The sequence below is a fragment of the Amphiprion ocellaris genome, chromosome 3 (assembly GCF_022539595.1).
Source record: "Amphiprion ocellaris isolate individual 3 ecotype Okinawa chromosome 3, ASM2253959v1, whole genome shotgun sequence".
In the NCBI taxonomy this organism is placed as follows: domain Eukaryota; kingdom Metazoa; phylum Chordata; class Actinopteri; family Pomacentridae; genus Amphiprion; species Amphiprion ocellaris.
This window is the reverse complement of record NC_072768.1, coordinates 15931293-15939692: the sequence shown is the minus strand read 5'-3', so window position 1 is coordinate 15939692 and position 8400 is coordinate 15931293. Positions and strand designations below refer to the sequence as shown.

Here is an 8400-nt window from a genome sequence, read left to right as displayed (position 1 = left end):
TAGACTGAATATCAAGTTTATATTTTAAATGATTTCCCATGTGAGCCCAAGAAGACTTCAATAAACTCCCTCCATCCCCTGGACACAACATACTTTATTACCATGTTAAATCTTTTTTTAAAAAATATGTGTTTGAGTTTTAATCATAGTTTTAGCGTAGTTTTTTCTCTTTGCTTGTTTAGTTCTGTCATCTGTGTGAAAGGTGCTAAACAAATAAAGTTGAATTGATAAAGTGAATAATTGACTAACTCATGATTGTGACAACGGAAGTATTTTCATTGTGATTTAAGGGTTTATTTCATTTTTAAGGTTGGGGTTAAAATCTTGACAAAATAAGATTAAAGAAATAAATTGCATTTAAAAAAGCAATTAAATCAAAGGAAAAAACATTTAATACAATAAAACTTTTAACAAGAAAATTAAACATTAAATACAATTAAATTATATTAAAGAGACAAAATATTTAATTAGAAAATTAAATGGAAGATACAAAACATGCAATTATGAAATTAAACAAATGTTTTTAAACAAAAGTATTAAACATTAAAGATGAAATATTTTAGATCATTAAACATTTAAAAAATACAATTAAACAAGAAGAATATTAAACATTTTTAAAAAATACAAAACATTTAAGTGATTATTAAACCTTTAAAAAGACAAATCATTTAATTACAAATTAAATATTTAATTCGAAAATTAAATCTTAAAGACAATAAAACTTTAAATTGGAATTAAACAGAAAATACAATGAAGCATTTAAAAAGAAAATGAAACATTAAAAGGTGGTAAAACATTTAAAAAGAAAAACCTTAAAGATTTAATCAAAAAATTAAACATTGGGAAAGAAAAAGGAATTTTTCAAACAAGCCAATAAAACATTTGAAAAAACAACAAATAAACATTAAAAAGACAAAATATTTCAAAATCAAATCAGACATTAGAAAAGAATAAAAGGTGAGAAAAGAGCAAAACTAAACATTTAAGAAGAATCTAACTAAAAACAAAACATTTGAAAAGACACCAGTTAAACTTTAGAAGATCAAATTAAACAGAAGAGACAAAAAAAGGACGAAAAAGAACAAAAACAGAGAAAGGTCTTAAAGCGTTTTCTAGTCTGAAATGAAAACATCAAGTTGTTTCTTCAAACATTTCCTCTTTCTATGTTCTTGGTTTGATTGTGGACAGATTTACTAAGAACTCATTTCAGAAAACTGCTTTCCAGATAAAGTCTACTAGTAGTTGAAGGCATCGATCAGACTAATGTTACCTTCTGATCTCCACAAACTTTACTGTTCAGTGAAGAGAATCAAAGTTTGTTAAGGATTTCTAGAAAACCCACAGGTGAAGTTCTGAGAAGAACTCAGATGGATGGTCGAAATGTGAAATCAAGACTCATGGTCACAAGTTTTAAGGCTTCTGTTAACCAGAAAGTTCAAACTAACAGAGAAGTACTGAGAAACTTATAAGATTTCAGTCCTTGGACTGTCTAAAGGTTCAAACTAACAGAGAACTACTCAGGAACTTAGAGGATTTCAGTCCTTGGACTGTCTGAAGGTTCAAACTAACAGAGAACTACTCAGGAACTTAGAGGATTTCAGTCCTTGGACTGTCTGAAGGTTCAAACTAACAGAGAACTACTGTGGGACTTAGAAAATTTCAGCCCTCAGACTGTGTGAAAGCTCAGGTCCTGAGGACTCGGGAGGTGTGGAGGCTTTGGAAAGTCTTGGAACTGAGGGTTCCACCCTCCAGCACAAAGGCTGAAGCCCAACCTCCTGAGAAAAACAGTCGAGTCGAGACTCGAATAAAAAAAAAACTCGAAAACGACAAAAAATAGATGATAAATGTGCAAAAACGAGAAGAATTAGTATCTGAGCGGATAGCTCAGGGAGTAAGAAGACGGACTACCAAGTGGAAGGTCGCAGGTTCAAGACCCACCACCGGCCTTTTTCTTTCTTGGTCTTTGTCAGGATTTTCAAAAAACTTAAGAAGGGTCTGGTCTTGAACCAGCGACCTGCAGCTCCATAGGCAAGTCCTTAACTCACTGAGCTACAGATCAGATATAAAGAAATAATTTCGTCGTCCCTTTGGCATCGTAGTTTCTGAAGTGACCACATGGGCAGGGCCAAGGCGGAGTCTGGGTGGAGTCAGGGCGGAGAGTAGGCGGGGAGGTGGGTGGCGGCCTCCCCCCTCTACTCCCCCACCTTCCCCCACCGCCCACCACACCTTCCCCCGCCCGACGAGTTTTTCGAGTCTCCACGAGTTCTTCGAGTCTCCACGGGTTTTCCCGAGTTTCTGGAGTTTCCACCAGGTCGGAGGCAGAACAAGTTGTCATGAAGAGATGTTGAAGTCAGCCAGGATGGACTGACTTTTTACAGTGACTAGAAGGAAGACCACTAGAAGAGCAGGTCTTTCACCACCAGCCATAAAATCCATGGAGTCGCGAAATGAAGGGAGGTCAACTTTTACCAACCTCCATCCACATGTTCAACTTCATATCTTTACTTGGACATTTTTAGCACCACAAACCTTTAGTATCACACTTTATTATCATTTATTAGGAGTTTAATGGAATCCACCAGCAGATTTACTTTTTGTTGACAAACTTTATTCTTGTCATTGTGGGACTGCAGAATTTAAAACTGTTCCTTCTATTTGACCTCATGTTTATTATTTTTAGTGGGGAAAGTTATTTTAATTGTCAATTAATCTCTTAAAAACCAAATAATAAATTGGGTTAGTCAAGAGCTTTAAATTTCTTACTTTGTCATATTTTAAGTATGACAAAAAAATAAAGTGTCTTGAGACAATTTGACCTGTAACTGGCATTATATAAACAAAATAGAATTTAAATTGTATGTATCTTGTAATGTTGGAGTAATTCAGCCATATATGTTGGAAAACACATTTTCTTTGTCCATTAATCTGTTGATTGTTTTCTCCAGTAATTCATTTCTTCTTTTGGTTTATAAAATGTCAAACCCAAATATATTCAGTTTACTGTCATAAAAACCAAAAAGATTTACATTCATGATGCAGGAATCAGGCAGTTTTTCACTTTTTATCTTAGTTTAGTCAGAAAGATAGTTGATAATGAGTGAATTGTTGCAGCTTGTGAGCTGTAGAAGGTTTTAATCTTTGGGGCCGAGTGTCAGAAAACATTTAGAAACCAACATCAAAAAAGCACTCAACAAAGGGAAATCCAACTTTTGCATGACAATGTCTAATTAAAGGACATTAATTTCCAATGTAAATGTGTGACATTCATCCTCTGGAGCTTTCTCTTCACATCGTCTTCCACCTGGACTGCTTTGGTCGGGAGCATGTGCAACAAACTTTTGAAAAACTGCACTTTAACATCAATGAATGACACTGAAGTTTAATCTCTACATAAATGAGACTGAGTCTGGATGTGCTGCTCTGTCATTAACTCCTAAGTTTAGGGAAAGTTCAAACAAAAGGACGGTTCAGATAAGAATTGAGAATGAGCTTATTTTGAACAAACATCTCAGACTTTCTGAGCTTCAGCACCTCTAGCAAGATATTTTAACAACAAGCAACTCAAGAGATCCAGAAGTTGGAGAGAGTTAGCTTTAGCTGAGCCAAAGAACATGTGGGACGCTAACCTAGCAAACATTTCAGACTTTTCTCTGTGAATTCTGAGAAATAATTTCCTATTTAATGACAGCTACACATCTTAACTCAGTCTCATTAAAACAGACTCTAATTCAGTGTCATCCATCCATATTAAAGTGCAGTTACCCAAAATGTTTGTTGCATGAGCTCCAACAAAACCTGTCCAGGTAGAAGGCCACTTTGACAAACAGGAAGTGGAAGATTCCAATCAGATTTATAGAAGGGGGAACCGGACTGTACTAAGTGTGACGGAGTATAAAGGGGTGTTTTGTGGGTTTTTAAGGCCGATGATGATTATTAGTGAGACATTTGGAGTAGATATTCATTTGCAGTAAATGAAAGTATTTAAAATCTTGGAGTTAAACTTTGAAGAACACAAACTCTAACAGAAAACTTTCTTGATATGTTTTGTTTTGTTTACAGATGTTAAGTTAAAGGAGGACAAATAACCAATCAAATCACTCCAGAAGACAGAGCGACCACAGGCAGATAAAGGTACAGAGCCAAAGTAGCGCCATTTTAAAATGTATTTATTACCGTAAATCAGTAAAAAATAGTGATAATCAGTAAATCAGTCAGCCCACAATTACTACAATTCTACAATGTATGTCTCTTTCCTTTGACTTGTTATTTGTACAATATATGATGTATATGATGGCGTTTTTTCATACCAAAGGCTATACTATGATGTTTTCTAAGAGACATACTCTGCTTGTTCTGGCCCTGGGCCACTGCACTCCTCCTCTGTTGTTTTCTGGATTGTACTCAGCTGCATGCCTTCGTCCACCCGGCTTCCGTTGACTCGTCCCGCCTGCCGTCTCTGGAGCTGAAGCTGGATTGGAACAGACCAAAGTACAGTCCAATCACGTGCCAGCTGCCTCTCAAAAGGCTCCTTCATCTGGTGGAACTTCTTCTGAAGGGAAGCTGAGCTGGACCGGCAGAACTTTGGAGATGTGTTCCAGTGGTTGGTGGATATATGGGGAGATAGAGAGGGACCTTTGAATTGTTCAGAAAGGAAAACAGGGAACCCATTGGTAGTTTTAGTTTAGGGTGCTACTGTGGTGTGTTTTTGGGTTTTAAGAGGTGAACAGGAAGAGTTTTTTGTATTGATTATCTTTTACTTTGTTCCTGGTTGGAATGCCCATCAATGTCAACATGAAGTTCACTTTTAGTTCTGTTGATTCATTTTTATTTTACTAACACCCATTTGCTTTTAACCCCCTCACATGTGTTGTTGTAAACTTACTCTTTCAAATAAATACTCGTCTAACCCTCTGGAAACCAGCGTTTGGACTGTTTTTGTGTTGCTCCTCACCTACATCAGACAGCCGGGACAAAGCAAAGTTTTGTGGACTAAAGGCTTTTCTATGACGTTTTTAGAGCGACATGCTAAACTATGACACCTTTAGAGCGACATGCTACACGATGACGTTTTTTGAGCCACATGCTATACTATGATGTTTTTAGAGCGACATGCTATACTATGACGTTTTTAGAGCGACATGCTTATACCATGCCGCTTTTAGAGCGACATGCTATACTATGACATTTTTAGAGCGACATGCAACACTATGATGTTTTTGAGCGACATGCTATACCATGCCGCTTTTAGAGCGACATGCTATGCTATGATGTTAGAGCGGCATGCTATACTATGACGTTTTTTGAGCCACATGCTATACTATATTATGTCGAAAAAAAATGCAATTTTTCAACATGTTGTGAAAACGTGCCATACAATGAAATAATGTAAAAGAGGCTGTGAAAAACACTCCAGAAAGGTTTTCTTTGAAAAAAAAAATCATCATGAATTTTGGCGCAGAAAAACGCCACAGTATACTATGTCGAAAAAAAATGCGATTTTTCAGCATGTTGTAAAAATGTGCCATATGATGAAATAATGTAAAGTAGGCCGTAAAAAACACTATGGTACGGTTTTCTTTGAAAAAAAATCATCATGAATTTTGGCGCAAAAAAACACCATAGTATACTATGTCGAAAAAAAATGCGATTTTTCAACATGTTGTGAAAACGTGCCACATGATGAAATAATGTAAAGTAGGCCGTAAAATCCACTATGGTAAGGTTTTCTTTGAAAAAAAAATGAATTTTGGCACGAAAAAACGCCATGTATACTATGTCGAAAAAAAATTGCGATTTCTCAACATGTTGTAAAAACGTGCCATATGATGAAATAATGTAAAGGAGGCCGTGAAAAACACTATGGTGAGGTTTTCTTTGAAAAAAAACATCACAAATTTTGGTGCAAAAAAACGCCATAGTATACCATGTCGAAAAAAAAAGCGATTTTTCAACATGTTGTATAAATGTGCCATATGATGAAATAATGTAAAGGAGGCCGTGAAAAACACTATGGTAAGGTTTTCTTTGAAAAAAAAAAATCATCATGAATTTTGGCACAAAAAAAGGCCACAGTATACCATGTCGAAAAAAAAATTAGAATTTTCAACATGTTGTAAAAACGTGCCATATGATGAAATAATGTAAAGGAGGCCGTGAAAAACACTCCAGAAAGGTTTTCTTTGAAAAAAAATCATGAATTCTGGCGCAAAAAAAAGCCATAGTATACTATGACGAAGAAAAATGCGATTTTTCAACATGTAAAAACGTGCCATATGATGAAATAATGTAAAGGAGGCCGTGAAAAACACTATGGCAAGGTTTTCTTTGAAAAAAAAATCATGAATTTTGGCGCAAAAAAAACGCCACAGTATACTATGTCAAAAAAAAATGCGATTTTTCCACATGTTGTAAAAACGTGCCATATGATGAAATAATGTAAAGGAGGCAGTGAAAAAGACTCCAGAAAGGTTTTCTTGGAAAAAAAAATCATCATGAATTTTGGCACAAAAAATGCCATAGTATACTATGTCGAAAAATAAATTTGATTTTTTAACATGTAAAAACGTCCCATATGATGAAATAATGTAAAGGAGGCCGTGAAAAACACTATGGTAAGGTTTTCTTTGAAAAAAAAATCATCATGAATTTTGGCGCAAAAAAAACGCCATAGTATACTATGTCGAAGAATGTCAATTTTAAACATGTTGTAAAAACGTGCCATATGACGAAAAAATGTAAAGGAGGCCGTGAAAAACACTATGGTAAGGTTTTCTTTGAAAAAAAAAATCATGAATTTTGGCGCAAAAAAAACGCCACAGTATACTAGGTTGAAAAAAAATGCGATTTTTCAACATGTTGTAAAAACGTGCCATATGATGAAATAATGTAAAGGAGGCCGTGAAAAACACTCCAGAAAGGTTTTCTTTGAAAAAAAAGTCATACTACATATACTATGATGTTTGTTGAACGACATGCTATACTATGACATTTTTTGGACCAAAGGCTATACTATGACATTTTTTGGACCAAAGGCTATACTATGATGTTATTTGGACGACATGCTATACTATGACCTTTTAAGAGTGACATTCTAAACTATGATGTTTGTTGGACCAAAAGCTATACTATGATGTTTTTAGAGCGACATGGTATACTATGACGTTTTTAGACCAAAGGTTATACTCTGACGTTTTTTGGACGACATGCTATACTATGATGTTTTTAGAGCAACATGCTATACTATGACAAGTTTAGAGAGCCATGCTATACTATGACATTTTTAGAGAGACATCCTATACAATGATGTTTTTTGAGCGACATGTTATACAATGACATTTTTTGAGCAACATACTATACTATGATGTTTTTTGAGCGACATGCTATACTATGACATTTTTTGGGCGACATGCTATAGTATGACGTTCGTCAGACCAAAGGTTATACTACGATGTTTTTTGAGTGACATGCTGTACTATGACGTGCGTTGGGCGACACTCTATACTATAGGCTTTTTAAATTGTATATTACTATGACGTTTTTTTTGTTTTAGTTTTTTTTTGTTGTTTTTTAGCAACATATTATAAGAAGTTAAACACTTTTAAAAATGACTATACTTTTACTTGTGCAATGAAATATTATTCTATGGCATTTTTTAGACGACATATTATACTCTGATGTTTTCTTGAATAACCTACTATTTTGACAATATACTGCACTATGACATTTTTTGAACCACATATCATACATGACAATTTTAGGCAACATCCTATAATTTTGCACTTTTTGAACCACATAATAATCTGTTTTTTTTTGTTTTTTTTTTTGCCATGCTATACTATGAATTACAGGCCATGCTATGTTATTCTTGAAAAGTATACTGTGACATTTTCTGAACTACATCCTATACTATGGCGTTATATACAGAGTGCTTTGGTTACATGTTGATTTATAATCTAGATTTATTTCTGTTTTGTTTTTTGACGGGATTACCACAGACCTGACCGTGAACACCGTTGACACCCACCTGAGGGAGACGCTGCCTAAGATCTCAAGGCTGCTTGGTCGTGGTCTTTCTGGTCCTGCTCCAGAACGCCTTCATCAACTACGTCTTCTTTGGAAGAGGCCCTCAGATGCTGCAATCTCTGACCTTAAGGAGGAACTGCTACTTTCACTCTGTAACGAGACGGCGGTTATTTTAAAGACCCAGCTCCTGGCGGCTTTGAGTGAAAGTTTAACACCCATCAAAACGGAACTACAGACAGTTAAATCTGAGCTGTCGGTCAGTATTTCAAACATCAAGTCCGACCCGGCTGCCCTAAAGCACGATGTGGGTGAAACGTTAAATAAATAAATAAATAAATAAATGTGAAGAATGTGAGCAGCAGCAGACTGTGAGCAGCA

General features: G+C 35.3%; 1 long non-coding RNA gene across 1 annotated transcript; it reads right to left on the bottom strand.

Moving 5' to 3' along the window:
• Positions 1-4150: 4150 nt before the first annotated feature.
• LOC129348615 (uncharacterized) lies at positions 4151-8400 on the bottom strand. The gene is made up of 2 exons (XR_008601231.1): positions 8024-8400; positions 4151-4632 (listed from the first exon to the last, which is right to left on the bottom strand). It is a non-coding gene; the product is annotated as an uncharacterized LOC129348615 (long non-coding RNA).